We start from the raw sequence: 26457 nt of genomic DNA on the forward strand, positions 1-26457 counted from the left end.
AGAGACCAAAGATAATGAAAGGAGTGAAAAAACAAAGGCACCAGAGAGAAGAGATCAAAACCTTTTCTGAGGTATTTTAACTTTTTCCTTTCTCTTTTTCTGTGTTGTTTATCTGCCTTTGTTTCTTGACTATTAGTTGTAATTCAAACCGTTTACCACAATTAACAGAGGTTCCTATAATTAAATTGTGAAGCAATCAGCTTTTTTTTCTCAAGCTCTTGCGCTTAAGAAGGGAGCTGTACTTTTAACCTGAAATGCACTGCAATTAAAGTATTTCTTGTGGTTTAACCCTGTGGGCAACCAAACACCACACAGCCGCTCAACTCACTCCTCCCCAATGCGATGGGGGAGACAATTAGAAGGGTGAAAAAAAGTGAAAAAAAAGGTGGGTTGAGATAGAGACAATTTAATAGGTAAAGCGATGCTTTGTGTGCAAGCAGAGCAAAATCAGGAGTTCATTCACCACTTCGCATTGGCAGACAGATTGTTCAGTCATCTCCAGGACAGCAGGGTTCCATCACATATTAACAGTTACTTGAAAAGACAAATGCCATAACTGTGGATATCTGCCCTTCTTTTCCCAGCTTTTATTGCTACGCATGAAGCCAAGTTGGACAAAGCCTTGAGCAGCATGGTCTAGTGTGAGGTGCCCCTGCCCATGGCAGGGGGGTTGGAAGTGGATGATCTTAAGGTCCTTTGCAACCCTAACTATTCTATGACTTCATGATTCTATACGTGGCCGTGTTTCCCCCACCTTCAGGAGCAGCCCGAGAAGCCTTGGTGGGCATTGGTACAGGCTGTGCCCAATGGCAGCAGCCAGGCAGGGGCCCTGCAGCCGCCGAGGGGTCAGTGTTACCACACACACCTTTGGTCCCTTGCCTGTGCCCAGCCCTGCCTGAAGCTGCAGGGAGCCCAAAAGAGCTGCTCTGCCAGGCCAGGGAGCCCATGAGAGGACAGGTGGGGGGCTCCAGCACCCAGCGCCAGCACCCCCTGACCCCTCCAGCTCTGGGAACCTGGAGCAAGTGGAAACCATTTGTCTGCCAGCGCCTTGTGTGCTCACAGCAAATACAAAGAGAGACTGGATCAGGAAAGTATTGAGAAATGTATTTTCAGAACAACAAGCAACCCGACAAAACAAACAATACGACAAATCACAACTCCTACTGAAAACTACAACTATTCTATGTAAAACTACAACTCTTCTACTGAAAACTACAACTATTCTATGTAAAACTACAACACTTCTACTGAAAACTACAACTATTCTATGAAAAAAACAAAATCTTCTGCAAAAAACAACAATCTTCTGCGAAAACAACAGCTCTTCTATCAAAATCTTCCAACACCGCAAAACCTCCACCTGGGTCATCCCTGGAAACAAGCAGCACCAGGTCATTTCAGTGAGGCTCCAGATGGGTCACTGTGTTTGCCACAGCCCTGGGACACGCTGGGGAGAGCGGGATTCTACTGTGGGGCTCAGTCCTGGCTGGGGCTGGGAGCCGGGCTCCGTGTGATCAGACTTGGCTTACATGACCCCAAGGCAGCGCAGGGCAGCGCAGTGGTGGCACTCGTGCTGCCAGGATGAGACCACCGGCACCGTGTCCCTGCAGAGGGGCTGTCGCACACAGCCCCAGCCCCAGCACGGCAGCAGCAGAACCAACCTCACTGCTGGCAGTGGATGGGGGCACGTGCTGCCTTACCACTCCTCAGTCCACCTCCATTTCCTCCATCTCCTCCAACTGCTCATCGACCTCCATTGCCTCACCCACCTCCATCTCCACCTCAACTTCCATGTCTTCCTGCTGCTGCAGCCCCCCTTGGGTCCTGCTGGCAGCCTCCTCCTCCAGCTCTCACATGTGTTGGAACAGCCTAAGGCAAAAGGCAAGCCGAAGAGGGCATTGGTACTGCCCTGGGCAGCGGAGCAGAGCTGTGGGATGAGGGTCTGGGCACCCGGCCCTCTCTCGCTGCCCAGACAGAGCCGTGGGCACTGGGGCCCCGGGCACGACCCCAGCAGGAGCTGGCAGGAGGCCGGGAGCTCCTTGTCCAGCAGCACCCACCAGCTCTGACAGGCCGGCACTTGCAGCTGGAGGAGCCTGCGCCTGCTGCACTTAAGCACCTTGTGGGGCGGTAAGGGCTTGAGGACCTGTGCAGCAGAGAGGACAGGGGTGAGCGACCGTGCTCCCTGCCTGCGGGAGCCAGGCACAGAGCTAGCCCTGAGCCTGCCTCGGCACTCACGGGCTCCTTACTCTGTGGATGCAGGTCTTGGTCTCCACGCTCCAGCAAGGGCTGGGCTGGGCTGCCAGCAGGACAAGGGTGGTCTTCCTAGGGGGCTGCATGGGGGGTACCAGGATAGGACCGTGGATCAGTGAACAGGAGACTAGGACAGGCAGTAGGTTAGAAGGGCTGAGAGCAGGGCAGAAAGGGTCCTGGAAGGGTCAGAGGGAGGACAGGACAAGAGCAGGGGCAGGTACGAAGGTCTCTCTGTTGTGTGTCTCACTGGTAATGGGCAGTTGCTGGTGGAACATGGACTGCGACATCAGAGCTCCATGACAGCAGACTTCCGGAACGGCTGTGCAGCAGGGGATGAGGACGAGCCCTGAAGGGGCTGCAGCTTCATGGGGAACATGAGGCAATCCTAGCTTTACGTCTTGAGATGACTGAAATACGCTCTTGGGCTTAAATAGACAATAAACTGGTTGAATGCTGCACTGGCTGGCCAATTCCATCGGGCCAGGACCACCTCAATGGCTCTTTCACTGTCCCACAATCAGCTTGAGAACAATCTGAGCAGTGTTGACATGCTGCAGCTGGGATGAAAAGTTATGTGTGAAAGCATTTGACACTGTACTGCATGACATCCTTGTCTCTAAATTGGAAGGACATCATTTTGATAGGTGGACCACTTGCAGGATAAAGAACTGGCTGGATGGCAGCATGCAAAAAGTTGTGGTCAATGGCTCAATGTCCAGCTGGAGACCAGTAATGAGTGGTGTCCCTCACGGATCAGTGTTGAGATTAGTCTTGTTCAACACCTTTGTCGCTGGCATGGCCAGTGGGATTCAGTGCGCCTCCAGCAAGTTTGCCGATGACACCAAGCTGTGTGGTTCGGTTGATAATGCTGGAGGGAAGGAATGCCATCCAGAGGGACCTTGACACGCTTGTGAGGTGGGCTGATGCCAACCTCATGAAGTTTAATCATGACAAGTGCAAGGTCCTGCACCTGGGTTGGAGCAATCCCAGGAACAGCTACAGGTTGGGCAGAGAAGAGATCCAGAACAGCCCTGCAGAGAAGGACTTGGGGGTGTTGGCTGATGAGAAAATGAATATGAGCCGGCTTCAGTGTGCCCTCACAGCCCAGAAAGCCAACCGTATCCTGGGCTGCATCAAAAGGAGCATGACCAGCAGGTCGAAGGAAGTGATCCTGCACCTCTATTCTGTTCTCGTGAGACCTCACTTGAAGTATTTTGTGCAGTTCTGGCGTCCTCAACATAAAAAGGACACAGAACTGTTGGAATAAGCCCAGAGGAGGTCCACGAGGATGATCAGGGGACTGGAGCACCTCCTGTATGAAGATAGGCTGAGAAAGTTGGGGCTGTTCAGCCTGAAGAAGAGAAGGCTGCGTGGAGACCTCCTAGCAGCCTTCCAGTATCTGAAGGGGGCCTATAAGGATGCTGGGGAGGGACTCTTCGTTAGGTACTGTAGTGATAGGACAAGGGGTAATGGGTTAAACAGGGAAGTTCAGGTTAAATATAAAGAGGTTTACGTGAGGGTGGTGAGGCACTGCCACAGGTTGCCCAGAGAAGCTGTGGCTGCCTCATCCCTGGCAATGTTCAAGGCCAGGTTGGACAAAGCCTTGGGTGACATGGTCTAGTGTGAGGTGTCCCTGCCCATGACAGAGGGTTGGAACTAGGTGATCTTAAGGTCCTTTCTAACGCTAACCATTCTATGATTCCATGATTCTATGTGGCATGGAAAAGCACTTGGGTCAGTTGGTGTCAGCTATCCTGTCTGTCCCCCCCCTACTCCTTGTACATCCCCAGCTGAAACACAAAAGGCCTTGACACTGTGTAAGCAGTGCTCAGCAATATTGCTCAGCAATAGCTGAAACACTGGTGTCTTGGCCACATCTTTGTGCTCAGAAATTCAAAACATAGCACCATACAAGCTACTATGAAGGAATTCTTGAATCTTTCTTTAAGATAAAATGATGTATAGGCCTTCTTGCATTTAGGCTTTAATGTCAGGTATCATTTTGTCTGCAGAGACAGAAAAGTGTACTTGTGTTCTCATTCTCTGTTCACAGTAGATGGATGGAAGACCAAAACAACACTTGCCTTATAATTAACAATGACCTATAAGAAGGAAGCTTTTTGCAGAAAATGTGTACCTTATACATTTAGTAAACAGAAGAAACTTTAGCAGTGCAATTTTCAACACTGCCATGTCTTTGTTACTTGTGTTAGTGAATGCTTTAGTAATGGACTTGCATGGTCTTCTCTGAAAGGCATTCCTTAAAGTACACTGTACTTCAGGCAAATAAAATGGCATTTTCTGCACTCCAGGAAGCTGCCAATAAAGTAAAGGAACTCAAGCCACAAACATTATTTCGATCACGGAAAAACAAATCAGCAAAGTAACAACAATCCTGCCAAGACAGAGAAATGCACACTTGCTTATTTCCTTTTTTTTTCCACTGAAGAACCTGTCACTACAAATCTTTCTTTTTTGCTGACTTTCATTCCGGTCTCGATTGTCATTATCTTATCATTAGCAATGAAGTGCTCCTAAAACATATCACAGTATCACAGTATGCTAGAGATTGGAAGGGACCTCGAAAGATCATCTAGTCCAATCCCCCTGCTGGAGCAGGAACACCTAGATAATGTTACACAGGAATGTGTCCAGGCGGGTTTTGAATGTCTCCAGGGAAGGAGACTCCACAACCTCCCTGGGCAGCCTGTTCCAGTGTTCCGTCACCCTCACTGAGAAGAAGTTTCTTCTCAATTCTTGATTAGTTTTAGAATTTGGTCTCTATTAAATACCAGAATACAAAGAGATCGCTGTTATTTCTACTCTGATACTCTGTACATTTTAGAACTTTCAGAAGAAAAACCCCTTCTCATCTGTGTCATCAACTGATCTAATCTGAGCTAGATTCAAAGAAAACTTTATTTCTTTTAGATAGCCCTGTGGATAACCCTGATTGCATAAAATAGAATTTCAGGGAAGGAAACATCTTCAAAAAGCAAACTTTGTACACCTGTCTGCTTTGAATTGGTTCTCCTTTTACACTTCTCAGGCTTCTTTGTAATGATGTCAGGCTAATTGGATGATTTGCTTCCTTGCATCATTCTAACTCTCTCCATGCTATGATTCCAGTATGCAGTCTGTACTGCTGCACAGAACAGAGTACTGCATTCTGCTCATCTGTGAATGTCTCAAGTTCTACCTGACCTTTGTGCCTTACATACACATATAACAAAATCAAATCAGACAAAAGATGATAGGATATTATTCCTATTGGTAGATTATCTGTACCTTGGAATTTCATTGGTCACAGGACAGAAGACAAACTGAGAGAGAATAGTAAATGAAATAGGAAAATGGAAAATGACAAGACATGTATGGAACATGTGTAACTGAAAGAAGTAAACTGACATACCTGTGGCAAAACAGGACTAATAGAAATGCAGGCAGGGTATGAGACGGACTTGGCACACCAAATAGAAATTTATGACATAGGAGGAGAGGTTAGAAAGTTTATTAGACTACCAGCAAAGTGATGGGGGGAGAGAGTGGGAGAGGGAAAATAATGGGTTGAGGTAAGAAGCTAAAACTGGAAACAAAGGACTAAATAAGAAGGAATGAATAGAAATCAGACTGCAACATGAAAAGGCCAAGGACAAAAGCTGCCTGGGAGATAGTAGTTGAACTACAAAATACATAATGGGCAAGTAAGAACTAATAAGAGTAATATGTTTTGTGGGACAGTTAAATAATAAGAGATCTTAAGAAAAAGACAGAGAATGATGCAAAAGAAGGAAATGTTTTTTACCAAAATGTAGGGATGGTAAATATTCTAGGTGCTACCCAGCCACTCTCACAACTTAATGCAGCAATATTCAGACAACAAGAGTTTGAGTCAAAGTAGAAGACAATTAGGACTAAACATCCAACAACCACTGAAACAGAAGGTAATAAACATGAATATCCATCTGAGGAAAGTAGCTCTAGGAAATTTCCTCCTCTGCCAGGTGTTGATTCAACAGTAGTGAATAGAAGGACAGGGGGAATAAGCTAGAATAGTTGCTAGAAAGGTATTTTTATATCTCTTCAGATATGCGAATCACAGATCTTGAAGCTCTAGGGGAACTGAAAATTTTCTTCTTCATACTGGTTTGGGTTATAGCAATGCATTCCATGTATAGGGCATCTGTCAGGCAAAGTCCTTTCATCTTGAGGGCAATCTGAGAATGTAATAGTTACCTACAGGCAGAGAGAAAGAGAGCAGCCCAGTGCCATACCAATTATACCATTTCTCAGAGGGATCCATTACAAGCACTTGAACTCCTTCAATTCTGATCCATAAAGGCAGTCTGTGTTAAAAAGCCCCTGGTTGAATTCTGAGCTGCAGATCTTCATTCTCAAGGATTTGGAAGAGTGGAATGTGAGTGATGTCTTCCATAGTGATGAAGAATCTTCTTTGAAATGTTAACAATCATGCTGTATATCCCATTTTTCTCTATTTGTCCACAATTCATATGCAGCATATCCATACGACGGATAAAATACGCAGGGACAAACAGCTATAGTTATTTTTTTTTGCTTTTTTTTTCCGTAAAAAAAAAGAAAAAATAAACGTCAACAAAAATGGTTTTTCTACTTCATTTTGAATTTAAATTGATTTCTCCCCCTCCCTGGATTGTGCTCATTAATGACTATCTGTCAAAAAATAGGTCTTTATAAACTTTCACACACGTCTGTTGTTCAACTCATGGCTAAGTACCACTGGGAATTTTATGTGGGATACTAATCAGTCCTTAGGGAAGGAAGAATCCACTCTGAGGTAGGTAGCAAGGCCCCTATTCTGTTACTTCTATTTTCTCTGGAAAGAGGTGAAGAGGCTACACCATAGCAGAATAATTTAGGCTAGATTGGACTTCTGGAGGTCATCTCATCCAAATGCTTGCTCAAAGCAGGGTCAGCTTCAAAATTCAATCACATTGCTAAGGGCTGTCAAGTTACTCTCTGGACATATCTGAAGATAGTCTCCACAGCCTTGGGCAAGATCTTCCACAGCTTAACCATTCTCTTTGTGAATATTTCTTTCCTTACTTGAGCTGGATTTTAGCTTGTTACAGCTTGCGCTCACTTCCTCTTGTCTTTTTAGTGTACAACTCTGAGCCAAGGCTGCCTCCATCTTCTCTTTAACCTCCCTTCAAAAGTTAAGGACAGCAGTCAGGTCTTCCCTTAGCCTTGTCTTTTTCAGGCTGAAAAGAGTCAGTCTTTGTACATCACATGCTCACCTAAGTATCTTGGTAGCCATCCATTCAAACTGTGTCAATACCATTCTTGTATGGGGGAGCTCAGAACTCGACACAGCACTCCCAGTGGAAAGTTCTGAATACATGAGTCCTGTATATGCTCTGGCTACCTGTCTTACTGACACACTACCTTCACATTGGGGTGGGATGATCTGGATATATGCTTTTTCCACGCAGAAAGTTAGAAACAACAATACTTATGAAAAAGAACAGTGGTATGGCAAATTTGCCTTGACAAAGGAGAGCAAAATCAAGAAAGACCTTCCCCAACATTTAGGCTCTCAAAAATTCATGGCAGGATATTATGCCCTTCTGCTAAAGCTTGGGTCCTGGATTTGGGGTTCATATGAAAAAGATGGGGGAGAAGGGGGTAAGAGGTAAGAAAGAATAGAACAAGAATGACTTTGAAAGGAATGCAAAAGCTGAAGTGCAGATGCATAACTGAATGGACACTAGGTGACATGAAGGCCCAATGGTGATAAAATTTGTGTGTGAGGCTCAGTGGGGCAGATAAGCTGCTGGGAGATACACCCAAGGAAGTTAGAACATCTGCCAGTACTAAAGGTCCAGGAGAAGATTTTCAAACACAGTACTTTCCTACAATAGATTATTAAACTTTGCTTCTGGTTTTAGGAATCTTCCAAATTCCTTTTTGCAGAATGTATTGCATTTCAAGGAAAGTTTGATAAGCTGAAAGGAGAGATGTTCTCTGCCTATTTGACTGAAAGCAAGGAGAAAGGAGGAATTAATTTCAGCTGCATGAAGTACAACATGGCAAGAGTGGGAAGCTATGTTATTTTCCCTTTTTATTCAGTGCTTATCTCAGTGACATCCCTGTCTGTGCCTGAGGAGACACTTTGCATTTCTTCAGGCACAGAACTATGCTCCAGAATATAACTCCCAGATATCATCTTATGCCAACCCCAAGTTCTCCAAAGAGCCCTGCCTTGCAATTATTTTCCCTAAGTTCTACCACTGACCATTAAGTAATTGCCTTTGTTCAGACCAGAACCTGCCCTCACCTGCTGTCAAACTGTGCTCCTGCCTTGTGCGTGTCAACATAGCACTGTGAATGTCCACAGAAATCAGAGACATTATTCTCTTTCCACCAAATTTAGCTTGTGCTCACTTCAGCATCTACCGATCTTTTTCCTCAGCAAGAGATGCCTTCATCAGTATACTTCTTCACTAATTAAAAGCCTAGATTAATGCCAAGTAATAAAATTATTTACCAGGAAAAGCTGCAGGGAACACTTCATTTTTTATGTTCTGTTTATAATTAGTTCCAGAAAGAAAGAGGCCTGGTAGCAGAGAACAGAATTCAACGAGCACCTGAGGCACCACTCTAAATTGCATGCAAATTGATAGAATAAGAATTAAAGGATGCAGTCATGCTAATATTTAAACAGAGCAACCAGCCTTAATCTATATAGAACTCTATTCTCAGGTGTTATAGTTCTTACCTCTAGATATCAGCTCTATGTACTTTGCTAACTTTGAGCAACAGAAAAAAAAAAAATCTTTTCCTTTGTTACAGACAAAAGCTGCCTGGAAGACAAATAGCTTTATTACACCATGCCAAGAGGAGGAGAGCCTGCTTTCCATATTTTTTTTTAACCATCCACTGTTTAAAATTATTCTTGAGGTGGTTTGTTTACTTCTCCATCCAAAGAAAACCTCATAGAGGTTTGCTTATCAAAAAACAATTTTTGCTAAACAATTGATAACAAACACAATTAAATTTAACCTGCAATTTGAAGTAACTCAAATTATGCCCCAAAGCTCTGTGGCACATCCACTGTTGCTCCATCAAGTCTCATTCCTCATCAAACCTTGAAGTTTTGCATTCCCCTTGGACTGCATTTTCCTTTCTGTCTTTTATTACTATGAACACTTCCAGCACCACAGAAGTAAATAATTTGTTCATTAATCAGCTTCCTCTGAATATCAACATTGTTTGATTATTTCTATTGTAACTTGCCAAGGCAGGATGTTTATTGTCTTTGTTAAAATGCATTCACTTTGCAAATATTCAGAATCAGTTTGGCTATTCCATTTCCTGGTCTCACTTTTACATGGTGATACTTCTTGTTGAATGACTGCAATTTCCATAATGAAAATATAAAGACAAATTAAGTGTAATTTGTTAAACATATGCAATATGGCAGCATCCTTCTGACACCACTGCACAGATGTGGAAGCAATTTAATTATCAAGATGCTATTCTCTCTGTAATTACTGAAAACAGCTAAGAAGTAAGACATACAGAACACTTGAGGTTAGTTCTTTCATTTCTATTTCACCTTCATAAAAATCACATGCATTTAAAGATTACAAACTTGCAACACAAAAAAAAACAAGCTTATTCTACCCTTTGCTAATATGAGTGTTCCATCATGGTGTTAAAAGCATTATAGGAAAAAAAAATCCTCTATTTTTATTCACTAGTTATAATCTCATCAAAAATTAATTTCCAAATCAAGTTATAATCTTAATGGAAACATTTCTTTTCATTAAAGAGCACATATGAAGTTCAGGAATTATCTCCTGACAAAGTGAAATCACATTTGAACATTGATCAAGCTGGACTTTAAAGATCCTAGAGCCAAGAACATACACCATACTACTTCTGGCCTATGACTTACCTAAATATTCTGAAAAACAGAAGGGGAGAGGTGCAAAGAGTATGCCTACAGATAATTTTCATTCAGAGATGTTTTTAATCTAACATTTATGAATATGAAATATATACTGAAGATGTACAAGAAAATCATGTCTTCTTACAGTACGACAAATATATTTTTGGGAAAAAGCCAGCACTTCTAGTTACATTATCAGATACAAAACCAGCTTCCTCCAGAAAATTTACTCATATATGATTCTTTGTGAGTAGAGTTTAAACTAGTTTTGCATTCTTGCTGTCTCCAAAGTCCTGAAGCCAGTCACACAATGTCCAGATCATGAAACAGCAGTGATAAGGTAGTAGGTACTGATTCTCTACAACCTCCTGGGCAACTCCCATTGCTAAGACTACGAAACGTCACTGAAAGTTAAAGCTGGCTTCCTACTGTTTGCTAAATGAGATTAATTGGAGCAATATGAATGCTGGATTGGGAACAGAAGTTTTTATGCAGTGCATCTCAGGTCTGATTTGGTTGTACAGTAGATACAATTAGAGGAAGGTGCTGCCCTCTTTCATCAATTCTCATGCAATATGTCAAACAAAGGCAAGCAGAGAAGTGTCTGAGAAAAGCATTGCTGAGAAAGAGAATACAGATTTGTGTATATTAACTGAAGTGTTACAGGGGCAGACCTTCCACTGCATTTCAGCTGCATTAGCTTTCAATAGCACTACAACAAATTACTTGAGTTCATGATGCACCCCATGATGTTAATACCTGACAACCAAAGAAAAATGGATTAAATTATGATCAAAGGCATAAAGACTCCTAACTCTCTATACAGATGACTTTAAGTTTAAGCTCAAATTTCTTCATGTGTTTCATCTTCACTTATTTCAAGCACAGTATTTAAAGACAATGAAACATTGCTTAGCTGAGATTCTAAATCAGTATGGTTATCCAGTTATACTGTAACACAATATATTAAAGAGTTTTCTACTTGCCTTTCAAAAAGAAATTCTATCTTTGTTTAAAACTGAAAGTATGTTGTAACTGTTAGCTTTTCACATTATATAACCATAGAATGGTTTGGGTTGGAAAGGACCTTCAAGATATATATAGTTCCAACCCTCCTGACAAAAGCAGGGATCTCTTCCACTAGACCAGGTTGCTCCAAGCCCCCTCCAACCTGGCCTTGAACATTTCCAGGGATGAGGCAGCCACAGCTTCTCTGGGCAACTTGTGCCAGTGCCTCACCACCCTCATTGTTAAGAATTTTTTTCCTAATATCTAACCTAAATCTATCCTTTTTCAGCTTGAAGCCTGTCCTGGGTTCAGCAGTAGCAGTCATGTTTTTTCCTTTGTGGTAGCTGGTGCAGTGCTGTGTTTTGACTTCCAGCCTGAGAACAGTGTTGGTGAAGCCGATGTTTTCAGTTGTTGCTAAGTGATGTTTACCCTGACCAAGGACTCTGTGAGGCTCATGCTCTGCCAGGGAGGAGGGGAAGCTGTGAGGAAGCAGGGACGGGGCGCCTGACCCGGGCTAGCCGGGGAGGTATTCCATACCACAGCACGTCATGCCTGGGGTGAGGGGTAACTGGGAGTTACCCGGAAGGAGAGGGGCTTCCAGGTGGAACTCGTTTTCTTGGCCGGTGGTATCGTATTCTCTTCCCTTGTTATTTTCCCTTATCATTGTTTTAGCTGATAGTAGCGGTGGTGATTTGTTGCTGGACTGTTCTTGTCTCAACCCGTAGGAGTTGCACTCTCTCGATCCTCCTCCCCGTTCCTCCGGGAGCGGGGAAGGGGAGAGCCCCGGTGCGGGGGGGGGGGGGACACGGACCTCGATTGTTGTCAGCTTGGCACCACTCACTGGGAGTGAGTGAACAAGTTACCTGACTGGGTTTAAACCATGACAAAGCCATTCTTCCTTGTCTTCATAAAAAGTCCCTCTCCGAATTTCTAGTACACCCCCTTTAGGCTGCTATATATAAACATAAGATGTTTACATTGTACTTGAAGTTTGCTTTTTTCCACTTGAGGATTTTATGTATAAAACTTCAACTATGAATTGCATAAACTTTCAGTATATATCTATAACCATTTGTGATGATACAGTACTGATCTTGTATTGATAGTCTAGATATCACACTTGAAGTGTAAACTTTCACATATGTGATATGCAGATAGACTCCACAACTCATTAAAGTTGTAAAGTAGGTATGCTTTATTCAGCTGAGGCGCATGGGGGATAGTTCCTCCAAAGACATGCGCACCCCAGCGTCGTTTTCCCTCTACATTTATTCTCTGAAGTGTTACATATGCAATAAGTTACACAACACACCTATACATATTCATATCCTTTCCCCGCTTCATATTATAATGAGCTAAAGCGTCCTTCACTCCTGTGCAGTGCCTCCTGGTGGTCATGGGCAAGGATCTCGAGATGAAGTAAACGAGTCTTCCTCACTCTTGAACTTTTCACCTCCATTTTGCAAGCATGCTCACTAGTCCCCTGGCTTCAGCTCAAACCACAGTTATAGTCTCAGCAAGGTCTTAACCAGATGTATGGTGTTGCAAGTGCAAACTTTGACCACAAGTCCCCTTATCTGATGTTCTTTCCTTTCTTACACAAGCTTACATTAAACACCAGCTGCACTTTTAGACAAACACTTATTGTTAACTAAAGAGATTGAAGATAATCAGAAGAATAACATAGGATTAACATGTGGTTATTAATTCAGGCCCCCTATCATATGAATGGTACTAACACATAGATTCACAAAAAAAAAAAAAAAAAGAAAATTACACTGGGGAGGTAAGTGGTTAAAAACAAAACAATTTGCATAAATAACTTTTAAATACTGCCTGCCAATTCAAAGCATTTTCCCCTCCAGAACCCCAACAGCAGTATTTAACACTTGTAAATATATCCTGGTCACTGCTGGAAGTAATTTACACCTTTATCTAAGATTTTTTCCACTAGGATATTTCAGAGTTTAAAAACAAACAGACAAACAAAGAACCAACAACAGTTAAAACACGTAGAGGTTATTTAAGCTCAAGCAGTTTCTAGCATACCTGTATTCAAAATGCAGTAAAGCCCTGATAAAGTATTCTCAACCTCCCTGATGAATCCAGGTACCCATCAGAAATCGCATTCATGCATATTTCCCACTCTTTACACTGTGTATAAACAAAACAATACTTTCCTGAAATGGTCTGAAACCTGCAGCAAGAGATTGGTTAAATAAGCCAAGTTATCAAGCTAGATATTCAACTGAACCCTTCTCATGTAATTCTCATTAAAAAGTCAGATTTTTTTTAATCAACATTCGATCAAGAAATCACACAGAAAAGAATTCATGATCACAGAATTATACTACGGCTTAATTCCATGAAGTAAAAGAGGTAAACTGATTGAAACATAAAATACGAGAAAATCTAACACAATTTAGTCATTAAGCGTGACTCTAAAGTCATGTGGCTGGAGAGAGGTAGAGGGGCAAAAAATCCAGAGGTGCAAAGAACAGTGCTTTTCTAAATGCACCTGGAATAAACTTGATCTTAATTATCTGCTCATTATAAGGTATGATTTTGAATTTTGACAGATTCCTCATTATGTGACATTACTGGATGCCATGCTAATACTTTAAGGCACAAAGGCTTAAACTTAGCATTTTTCTAGGAAACATATAGTAGGCTTCAGGAAAATCAGGGTTAGATGATATCAGGAAGCAGAGGGATCACCTACAGTCCCACTATAAGAAAACCTTTCTGGCTGATTATATTTAAGAAAGGGTGAGAGTCTCTGTCTCAATAATGAAACTGTGGCAAAAAAAAAATCAATTAGCAAGTCAAAACCACATATTAACCTTTTTTTTCCACTCCCTTGTGAATTAAGTCACTGTATTGACTAAGTTAGAATAACAGTTTTCAAATATATTCTGTATATATCAGTTGAACTTAGCTTTTGTTTGAACTAGATGCAAATTTTCCTCCACTTGAATCCTCACTTTTAAAATAAATCTGCAGCAGAATTGTGCTCAAATCTGAACTGCTGAGAGATTCATACTTCTTATTATTAACAAAAGTGCTTTATAGTACAATTCATACATTTATATTGGAGTCAGAAAAGACTTATTAGTATATAATTTGTATCTGAATGTTACAATTCAGCTGAAAACAATTAAGAAAATCTTTGTTTTATCGTATAGTGTCAATTACAAAATGGAAAAGTTATAAGGCTTTTAACTTTTCCAGTCTTATTTTGGCTCATGTGCTAGGAAACTCTGAAAATACGGTCTTTTTATTTAGATAATCTATATTTCCACAACTCTGCTTAGTAAAACTGATGATAATGTTCTTGGTCTGCTTTTTCCAAAGAAAAAAAAGAAGCCTGATATTTCAGTATATACCAAAAAAAAATGTCCATGGGAAACTGACTGTTTTGACATGTATCAGAATAAGAGTCATACACCTTTATGCCGGAAAGTCTATTAAATACGCAGGTGTAATTAAAAAAAAAAAAAAAAAGACACCAGTTCGGTTACAGGCTTCAGCACTGGCTTTCTGTAGGGCATATGTAGCATCATAAAGCAAACTGCAGCAAGATCAGTTTTCACAAATGGATATATTCAAAGCTAATTGCATTTCACAAATGTCTTTTTAAATACGTTCCACAATTTGATAAAATGTGTCACTCTAGTTCTGAAGTTCTACAATGATGCAGTTTATGAAATGTTCAGTAACATTTTCTCATGAAGAAACTATGCTTACACAGTTCCATGGTTACCATCTGGCATATCAAGAACCCAAGACAGCTATATTTTTAGACTAGATCTGGTAATTACTAGTTAGAAAAGGAAGGAAGACATAACATTTACATTTAGCTCTGGGAGAATTTGGACCTATATGTAGCCCCAGTGCATGCTCTCATTGATGAAACTTCCTTGTAACCCTAGTGCCGTGGTTTAAGCCCAGCCACCAGAACAGAACCACGCAGCCGCTCGCTAACTCCCCCCAGCCCCCTTCCTCCCCCCGCTCTTGGAGGGGTGGGGAGGAGAATTGAAAGAATATAACTCCCATGGGCTGAGATAAGAACAGTCCTGTAACTAAGGTGTAACACAAATCACTACTGCTGCTACCACCAATAATAATAATGATAAGGGAAACAACAAGGGAAGAGAATACAACCGCTCACCACCCACCGACCAATACCCAGCCCGACCCGAGCAGTGAGCTAGCCCTTCTGGGTAACTGCCCCCAGTTTATATACTGGGCATGACGTGCTGTGGTATAGAATACCTCTTTGGTTAGTTTGGGTCAGGTGTCCTGTCTCTGCTTCCTTCCGGCTTCCCCTCCTCCTTGGCAGAGCATGAGACTCAGTAAGTCCATGGTCAGAGTAAACATTACTGAACAACCACTAAAAACATTGGTGTTATCAGCGCTGTTCCCAGGATGAAAGTCAAAAACACAGCACTGCCCCAGCTACTAAGAAGGAGAAAAATGACTGCTACTGCTGAACCCAGGACACCTAGTGATGGGATTTAGGCAGGAAACCCCAGAGGGACCACCAGCGACTGACTCTGTCTTGTGTCACTTCCATTAGCCTTGCTAGGAGACAAACAACTGGTAAGAGTCTGTATCATACATGCACATATCAGGCTATGAAAGTAAAACCAGTGATCTTATTTGTGCTATCTAGCGAGTGAAATCAGTGTCTTAAGGAAGTTAAATCAGTGTGTGCCATCAGCCTCCATCACAAGTGATTCCATATTAGCAGACAGTGTGGCCTTTAGTGAAATCAGAATGAAGTTGTATGGGAGCACCTGGGCAATTTATTGGGCAAAATTCTTGCATGTTAATTATTTTACACTTGAAAAGCTCCACTAAACTAAGGGGGGAGGGGGAGAACACAGTACTCATGTTTAAGAGGTAAAGTATAGGTGAAAAATTTGCAGAACCTGTGTCTACATGCTTCATATATTTTGCCATTTCAGATGGTCACATTACTGAACATTCTCCTGTTATTCAGAATAATGAAGTATGTATAGTAAATATAATAAATTTATGATATAAATAATTTTAGGAGGTGTGTTAAAAAAACTTTTAGAGCATAAAATGTTGAAATTTTGTGACTTACTCACTTTTCGGTAATTAAAATAGAGCTAATTCAAAACACTGACCAAAAACTGTCTTCTGGACTGATAATATGAATGCCAAGTTAAAACCCGATGAGGTTAAAATGAGATTAGATAATAGAAACACTGTCAGATCTTTAACAATAGGAGAGCTTCCAGGCACAGTAATAATACTAGCAGCAGTTGTTTGCAGATGTTCATGTCATTTTAATCATCCAGTTAACAGAATTAGCAATGATCCACAGTTGCCTTTAGTATTCTGTTTGCAAACTGTTACATTGTGAAAAGATGAGGGGAGTCATGACAGCTTAATAGAAAAACATGAGGTCTTTTTAAAATTTATCACGGTATTTAAGCGTACAGTACTGGTAAAACTATTAAAACTTTTATTTCAGGAACCCTTCCCATATTATTTTTACTGCTGTTTTTATCTAAAACAAAGTGAGACTACTTGCCTTCTGTAAATGTTACTGCTAGATATTCCTGCATAGTAATGCCCATATAGCACATAATACTAGGTTATCCGTTATATGCATTTCAGCCATTGCCCCTGGTGTTATCAATTATGTATCAAGCATATCTTAAAAGCCTTATCAAGATGTAGTTGAGGAACGAAAATAGCCTTCAGAGACTTAAAGAACAAACAAGAAATGGATTCTTGTAAACCCAGATTTTTTTTCTTCAGTAGTTCTGTCTATTCTTCAGTTCTGCCTAGACATTTTCTAGCTAGTTTTGTTCTAGATAGGATCAAGTACTAACAGATTCAGCTGCAACAGCTATGAAAGACACGCATAAGGTGTCAGCTGAGCACAGAAAGCCCCAATTATCATGGCTGAATTGCTGTTTGTCCCCAGGCAAGCTAGTTTTAAAGCAGAGTTGGCATGTTTACACATGGTTCAGTCAAGCCACTAGACTGAAACACAAACACATTAAAGTTGTGCTGTAAGTGAACAGAGAGATCATATAGCCCGAGAATTATGTCCATACTTTCATGCTTCAAGACATCTTCTAAAATGCTTATTACTATTAAAACAGTGCTTGCAGTCCAGCCAAGAATCAGACTCCCTGTTGTGTGAAGCTCAGTGTAACCACAGAATAGGACTGGATGCTCCTTGAGGCAGGATTTAACAAAGTCTCTGAGTTTATACAAGATACTAAACTCAATTTTGTCCAATGGCAGTAACAAGGCACTCCAGAAGGACATCACAAAAGCAAGTGAGCAAAATGTGACACCAGATTATCTTCACTGTAGATGAATATAAGGTTAGGAAAAATAAACCATACCTACACAATGTTACCTCAGAGGAAGCAGTTGCAACAAGGCAAATATATCATTTTGGTGCCGTACAAAACTGAGAAGTGCCTACATCCTGAAAAGGGTGTTGCTCTGGTCTGTGCATGTCAAGGAGGACATAGCAATGTTAGACATCAGATCAAATGCTAAAAGCAATAAAGCAGCTGCCTTACAAGGAGAGACTAAAAAGCCTGGGACACTTCAACTTGGAGAGCAGAGGGATAAAAGATATGATTGATGTTTACAAAACTCAACGTGGCAATGCTCAAGACAAATACCAAACAAAATTCTCAGCACAAGAATAGGGGCTGCTTGATAAAAATAGTAGGAATTCAATTTCAAACATATAAAAGAAAATTTCTCTACACAGAATGTAAGAATGTAAGTCATGTTTTTTTCCAAATTGTAGCAAATTTCTGTGATGAGCTGCCAAGGGGTTTTTAAAGCAGACAGCATCAGCAGGTTTGGAAAGGGATTAAAAAAATTCATGAGCAGCAAATCCATAAACAGATACAGGTAAGGAATAGTAAGGGATATGTCCCCTTTAATCTCTAACATGACAGCTATAGGTGCCAAATGCCTACATGGAGAACAGACTGCAGAGTGAGGCTGGTGCTCTTCCTAAATAGCTTGTGTTTTTGCTACTTTTTTTCCCCAGTTCTCAAAGCACTGCAATCAATATGAACTCACATACAGACAACACAGAGCTAGTTTTCAGTCCCAGACCCAAATACGTAACTAATATATAGTTCCCAAACCAAAGACTATCAAACTGGTAATGGTAAATTGAAAGCTAGATTGATTAGGTTGTTATTTTTAGTATTCTTAGACAAGCTTGAAGCCACAACTTCTTCATGCCTCTTAACTAAGCCATTTCTTAGGCTCCCAGTCTTCAGTGCTATATAACTCCCTGCTTGTCTAATTCAGTACCTCCATCCTGAATGACAATGTTGCTTTCATTTATGGCTCCGTTCCCACTGGACTATACCCTTATATAGCAGCTGTTTGGGGAAGAAAGTTAATAGCAGCTGGTGGAGACGATTAAGCTTTTCATTTCCAAGCCTGTCTCAACTAACTTAATGCTGGTGCTCCAAACGGAATGCTTCAACAAGCACCCATACCCCAGTCACTAGTGGGAACTCGGGGAAAGCTGTACCTATACACAAACACAAGCTGATGAAAGAATTCTGCTGTGCTTTGTGGAGTAGATTAGCTTGGGATTTATCTTGTACAGAACCAACCACATGCAGCTCAAGAAAAATTTCCAGCGGAAGTTGGAACTGGCTGATTAAGCAACATCTTGTTTATATGTTCATAACTAATACATCTTAATTCCTCCTGGTAGGAGACTTTGCAGTAACATTTTGCAGGGACATACTGTTCCTGTGTAAAGCAATGATTTGTAGCTTCTCACCCAATGGGGTAATAATATTTATCTCAGGCATTTTTCGTCCTTAGACACTCTACATTTAGATTCATAGAATCATAGAATAGTTAGGGCTGGAAAGGACCTTAAGATGATCTAGTTCCAACCCCCCTGCCATGGGCAGGGACACCTCACACTAAATCATATCACCCAAGGCCTCATCCAACCTGGTCTTGAACACTGCCAGGGATGGAGCATTCACAACCTCCCTAGGCAACCCATTCCAGTGCCTCACCACCCTAACAGGAAAGAATTTCCTCCTTATATCCAATCTAAACTTCCCCTGTTTAAGTTTTAACCCGCTACCCCTTGTCCTTTCACTACAGTCTCTAATGAAGAGTCCCTCCCCAGCATCCCTATAGGTTCCCTTCAGATACTGGAAGGCTGCTATGCAGTCTCCATGCAGACTTCTCTTCTCCAGGCTGAACAGCCCCAATTTTCTCAGGCTGTCTTCATATGGGAGGTGCTCCAGTCCCCTGATCATCCTCGTGGCCCTCCTCTGGGCTTATTCCAACAGTTCCATGTCTTTTTTATGTTGAGGACACCAGAACTGCACAAAATACTCCAGGTGAGGTCTCAGTGTACATTGTTAATTGCAGAAATAAGACTTCCATAGGTGTTTGGCTTCAAATTTGCAAGGCTGATGCATTTCAAATCTGACTATGCATCTTCAACTTACCACTGTATTGCAACTGAAGCCCTACATGGTTAAAATCTTTGACAAGGTGCAGTTGCAGCTGTATATGTAAACTCCCTGACTTTGCTGGGATTTCTCATGTGCTTAGATCCTTTTTTGAAGTGAAACTTTAGCCTAGTAGCAGCCAACTATCTGAAGATTTGAATATTTGGAAAGAAACACTGTAATGTCTTTATGTTGTTATACACTTGATCTGGTAGAGGGTTTACAGAGGAAAAGTGCAGATCCTACATTACACTGGAACAAAATCTGTGATTTTTTCTATCCCTTCCAAGAAGTACAGCAAAAAGAGGGATTCTTTACACTTTCATTCCCTATGAAGATGGGCCAATGTGCCAAAATCAGCCCAAAGCACAGGCAGAATCTTGATTATATGAACTCTGCTTCAAGTATACATACTTGATCAACTGCTACATCAGGTACTCACACAAAATATTTTTCCTTTTTTTTACTCTTTATTACAGCAACTCAGGCACTGTACCACTACTTCATTATTTTAAATATATATTCTGAAGGTAACTGTAACCAGTGATCTTAGCATCCAGGAAAGCAAGACATGCTGGAAGAATGACCTCTTCATTGCACTCATTTTAGCTGGCACCTTGCATACGCTAAAATATAGCCATACTGTTACTTCCTTCAAGGAAGCTATAGTCCTTTCCTTCAACTTCTGCATTTTGGGCAACCACGTAAAGGGTCCTTGAAAACTTTTTGTACCTCTAGGTAGTACATATTCATGCTTCAAAGTGGCATAAAATGCGATTGCTGCTACTGTTTCTCTATTCTGGGCAGCGTGCTTCATCCCTGAGTAGAGGTGAGCACAGGCTAGTGCTGCAGAATGTGAGGAAGACAAATATTTACTGCTACTGGATTTCTTCATGTCTTCTTCAGCCGTTCTTCAATTGCCTTAAAAAACACAGAGGGAACCATTTTCTCATATAAGGAGGCTTTTTACTTTCTTTTGGCCTGCCTATAAGCAATTTCACACCAAGTACTTCTGGTTTTCTCTTTGCAGAAAGATTTGCTAGCAAGCCAATATCCTTGCTAGCACTGCTGTAAGTAATGACAATACTAAAGTTTTCCAAGAAATCAATTTTTTTTATTACTTACTAGATCCAAGGGATTCTTTTTTTTTCTATGTTTGTGTGCTTTTTTATAGTTTCTTGAATAGCATTTCCAAAAAAGTTCGGTGTACACACTGGAGTGGGAATTCCCTGTATATTAGGAATTTACAGGAACAAGATGGCATCTTCTGAACTTCTTTTAAAAAAAAAAACAAAACAGTAAACTAGCCCAAGAAAACTAGAAATTTGGAGTTCATCCTCCTCAAAGCAACATACCAGGAAATCTTCACAAAGTTCCAGGAAGAGTCAGTGAAATTCTGTACTCAATCTCCTTATGAGGCTTTTGCATATTTCATGCTATATATTTACTTACAGCATCGCACAGCAACAGATCATATAAAGAGAAAATAAAGCCTTCCCAAAATGATCAAAAAGCATTTATATTTATGCTTTAATGTAACAAGTTGCTTACTTTCTTCTTACCTAAGTTTAAATATACTTATAAAAGATAATGATTTTGTTGCTACCATACCATTATTCAACTATTATCACTCATAGACAATCATCAGCATTTAATTATTAAAGAAACTTTTTGTTTCACCAGACAGGCTTTACACAGAACGAGATATCCGAGGACTTTGGTTTATATCTCATGGAAATATAAAATGTGCAATGCATTTTAAGTCAAACACCATCCACAGCTTACAAAACATATCACTGTTTAACAATGAATAACGTGATGAAAAAGATAAAATAATGTTCTCTAAACAGCATCGGCAAATTACCAGATAAGGAAGCAGTTATCTATGAATCCTCCTTAATCTGATAAAAAACTACAGATTGATAGAGAATGATTACATGACACAAATGCATTATCTGACATTTACTTCCGGTTTATCATAAAATATTTGTCCCCTTTACACAGAAAGTGTTGAACCAACCTGGAACTAAACAAGAAAAGACAGAATGAAAATAGTTCATTTGCTCTCGTACTTCAAAACCAAGTTTCATACACCAATAGCTGAACATCATTTGAATGGTTTCATTTCATTTAAACTTGTTAGAGCATTGATACGTGTGGCTGCTTTAAGGATTGCATAACTTATCAACAGAGGTATCAACAAATGCACTTATGCAATGTAATGGCACTTACTGAGTTTCGCAAGTGTAAAAGAGTAAATCAAGCAAATATTTTTGTAACAAACAATAAAACTACAAAGACCATTATTTGGGAAAAAATAATACTTCACATAGCTCCTCTAGAGAAATGTTGTTTTGTATTTCCCACCCTTCATTTGAAAAGATAATTGATAAACTAAATTTCACATTTTCTGTGTACTTGAAGCATTTGTCATTTAGAACTGTTCTCTATTTTCTCCTTGACTAATTTAGCAGTTTTTATAACAGCTATTGCAAAAGCTTCCATTATACTCGTTATTCTTCTTGCTGGCATTAATAAGAAAACTAAGATAATGCTGCATGTAAAATAATGTATTGTTAGGGGTAACTCCTCAACTTAGAATGGAGAACTCCCACTCTTAGATTTAACCATTACTTCCTACTTACCTTACAGGTAAGAAAGGAGAAATTGCCAAAAAAGTCCAAACCGAGGCCCACTCCACATGCATTATGGAAAATTACAGGAAATAATACTTGTATGATTTACCAGTATGTCCAAGAGAACTGGAAGAGAAGCAGAAGAAAGCTTCCAATCTCATGCAGTCCTCTTGAAATAATCATTTAAGTTATGTAAAGTTATGAATGCTGTCTACTGTGTTTCCAATATGGCAAAAAATAATTCACCTATAAATTTAGATAGTTTATTTGAAAAGTACTCTTTTAAAATTATTAACCAGATTTATAGATAGGCAGGTAACACTGATGATGAAGAATTTGTTTATTGATAATATTTCTCTCCTCTTAAGTCCTTATATGCATTTGGCTGACTCTGAACTGTTCTTGTTATTACTTAGAAAGACAAAGATAAAATTACAACTTTATATTGTGTCATTTCTAATTCCAGCATGTCAGAAATACATCTTCACACTGCTCAAATATTAATCGATGAATAACAGAACACCTGTTGATTACAATGTCCTAGAAAAGAGCACACAGGAGCTTTAAACATACTCCCAGTTTAAAATGTCTATCTATGCATATGTACAGAACAGATCATCTACTAATGCCACCACCATGTTTGTGTGCTATGCCTTTTCCTGACCTTAGTTGTGAAATTGATCTGAAAAGTCACACCAATGTCAGATGGTCTAACAGGAGACTGACTTACTATGAATGAGAGGACGTGCAATTAGGTGACTCTTGATAAATCTCAGATTCAGATAGCTTGTCATACCTTTTACATGGCATTTTGTTTAAAAAACATGCAGATGAGGCCCTTAGCAAAATGGTTTATGGGTGGACTTGGCAGTCCTGGGATAAAGGTTGGACTTGATGATCTTACAGGTCTCTTCCAACCTAGTTGATTCTATGATTTCATTATCTGAGGTTCCATTTGGATGTGGCAGATAGCTCATATACATTCACAATGGATTTCAGAAGAAGAGCTACAAATGACTGACACATGCTATCACAGATGCACATGTTCACAAAATACCTTCTTCCTCAACAGAGCAGAATGCAGCCCTCCAGCTCTAAAACACTGAATCTGGATGGCTTTCAGGAGACTCAATTAGAATAGAAAGAGGTATCGGAGACCACCCAATTTACATGTAACATCAATCAGGTTAAAGAAAAAGGACTGAAAAAGTCAGATTATAAAATTAGCCCCATGGGGTTGGGCTAAAAAGATTCCTAAAAATGACACAAAAAACTAGTAGTACCCAAGGTCAAAAAGCATTTGCAGTTTCTGCTCATGCAAGCAAGTTTAAGGTGTTTTCTTTTTACTAATTTTTTTCTGATTTGAGCATATTAAAGTAAAATATTTCCACACTTGTTGAACACTAACCAGATGCTGTTATCCTGATTCACTCATGGGATACAGGTCTGTGTTCTAATGAGTTCCCAGCAGCACTGGGACAAAAGCATTACTTAAGTGTGGGTATCAAAATCCAGTCTGCAAGTGTCCTTAATCTCTTTTTCTTTGTTCTTTTCTGATTTTGACACTTAAGAGAAAATCTATAAGCAAACCATTCATTCAAGTTATACTAAAAGTAACATGTTATCTCCAAAAGGGAGAGATGGAAGAGTTAAAATGGTTCTGTACAGAGAAGCTTATTCAAAACAGAATTTTAAAAGCCTCCTGGTCTCAGAATAATAAATTTAAGTAATCTTTATTTGTATCATTCTGTATGCAAAAAGGTATGTATCAAATTGCCTTGTGTTATGAGCTTCTTATGTGAAAATGATAGGAAGATACATCATAAACTAAAAGGAATATAGGCAGATGAGAAGACTTTTTAAATACTATTTTTTCCTGCAATGCCAATACATCGTGAACTTTAGCAACCAGCAGGTGTTTTCTTATCTTTCAAGGATAATCAGTAAATTGCTTGCATTGTGTATCTGTCAGCTTTGCCATGGCTCTTCCATGTCTGTTGATGGTTCATACACTCTGAGGGTCTTTAGTGCAGTTCAGTCTCCTGACAGCTATTACAGTCTTTTCTCATCAGCTCTACTTTAGCAGTTTTCAGAATCATGGAAGTCAGAGCTTTTATTTAAATTTCCCTTCAGGCAATTAAATATTTTTTTCTTAGGAAGTTTGAAAATTCACTGGAAAAGCTGAGTGCATCTTTTGGTTTGGGGTTTGTATGTATTTTTTTATGATGCAAAGCTATTATGACAATCTAACTAAAGATGTTTGTTTCTTCTAGCAAAAGAAATGACAGAAGGCTAGAAGCACAGCAGCTTGAAGTGCTGATGCATGTTGAGATGCTGAAAAGTAATGGAAGAATTACAGTCCCTTGCAGGGGAGAAGAGGCTTCCACGTAAATTCACATCTTTGCCTCAACAACAAGTCCAGGTTACAACTGCTCCATGTCATGGTTTAAACCCAGCTGGTAACCCAGAACCACACAGCCACTCACTCATTCCCACCCCTTCCTTCCCCTGATCCTTCTCAATTCCGAATTCTGAACTGAGGAATTATGAAACAGATTTTCTCTGCATACTCCAAATTGAAGCATAACTACATATTGAGAAGTCACATTGTGAGGTTAATTCCAAGATGAGTTTTCATTGAAAAAAAAAATCTTATGTTTTAATTTCTTTAACTCTTTTTCTGTCTTTATCACAGGAAAAAGAAAACTATCTACTTTAAAATATTATTTATGGTTTTATACAGTATTTTTTATAAAAGAATTATTACTAAAAACTACTTGTAATGACAAAGTGGCTTTATGAGATCTGGACTGAGGTTATTAATAACAATTATTATAATTACTATTATAATTATATAATATATTATATATATTATATGGTTATTATAATTATTATTATAGTTATAATATTATGTGTTAATTATATTAATTATAATAATATTATAATATATTATAATTGTGTTATAATATTGTTATAATTATTAATAACTATTCATAATCATATTTTTCAATAAAACTACTGAGCATATTATAGCAAACCAATGCAGGAAAGGAGAAATATTTTCAGAAAGGTTACCTCTCTTAATAAGTATTAATGTGCAACTTTCCAGCAACTCTTTCTATTGCTTCAAACAATCATACCACAAACAGAAATCTTCTAATTAACATCTAAATAATATAGCTGTACTGAATGCAGCACAAGGATGGCAAGGTTAGACTAAACATTCTTAATGCAAGTCATTCATCCTTATAACAGTTTATGTCTAATAATAAAATCTACATTGTCCACATACATGATTTGCAGGATTGCAGTAGCAAATAGTTGAGTGCATATTATTTGGGTAATAGAAGGGTTATTTCTGTTGTAAGTAACTTTCTGTCTGGTTTGGCCATAATGTATGCCATTACATTAAATAATGACAAAACCTAAAAATGAAAATAGTTTTAAGGTATGTCACATTATGAATACCTGATATCTGGTTATTGTTAAATTAAATTTTATTGGCTACAGAAGATTAATGGACATATCCAACAAAGCCATACCTTTTAATGCAGGAGACTTCTTTACAATCAGAAGACCTGCATTTGCCCAACAACAGAAAACAGAGTTGGGTGTGAAGTGACAACCAATTCTTTTGAAAACTGAGTTCCCATTCTGATAGCTGAGTAACTTCTTAAATGGAAGAAAAGCAATTTCACTTCCTTCTCCAGTCCATTTCCAGCCATTTTCTTCATTTTCATTATGAACCACCCTATTCCTTCCTTTTAGCCTACTAACCCTAGTTCAGTTTTCACTCTTTAGTTTTGAACACCACCCTGACTCCACCTCCACTGCCTGCAGGGTCTGAGATGAAAGCCAGCAGAACAGGTACTCTGCCGTTTTTGCTGCAGAAACCACAGCAAAGACAGTTAAAGTTACCTGGGCATTAGCCTGCTTTACTACTAACTCTCTAAAGCCATATCAAAATGACAGAGCAAATGCACTTTCTGATTCCTCTGTCATCCTGGCAGGGTGGATGACTGAAGCAACTGTTCTAGCTTATCACTATTCTCTTCCAGCACTTTTCCTGGCTTTTATTTCCTATAGGAGAGACAGCAGGATGTAAGTGCAGTGAGAG

At 39.8% G+C, this 26457-nt stretch overlaps 1 long non-coding RNA gene across 1 annotated transcript; it reads right to left on the minus strand.

Moving 5' to 3' along the window:
• Positions 1-1765: 1765 nt before the first annotated feature.
• Positions 1766-2417, minus strand: LOC130602672 (uncharacterized). Its single transcript, XR_008972958.1, has 3 exons — positions 2247-2417; positions 2058-2143; positions 1766-1869 (listed from the first exon to the last, which is right to left on the minus strand). It is a non-coding gene; the product is annotated as an uncharacterized LOC130602672 (long non-coding RNA).
• Positions 2418-26457: the final 24040 nt, after the last annotated feature.

The sequence above is a fragment of the Pezoporus wallicus genome, unplaced genomic scaffold, assembly GCF_028554395.1.
Source record: "Pezoporus wallicus isolate ANWC-B61680 ecotype Strahan unplaced genomic scaffold, APGP_CSIRO_Pwel_v1 contig_6966, whole genome shotgun sequence".
NCBI lineage: Eukaryota > Metazoa > Chordata > Aves > Psittaciformes > Psittacidae > Pezoporus > Pezoporus wallicus.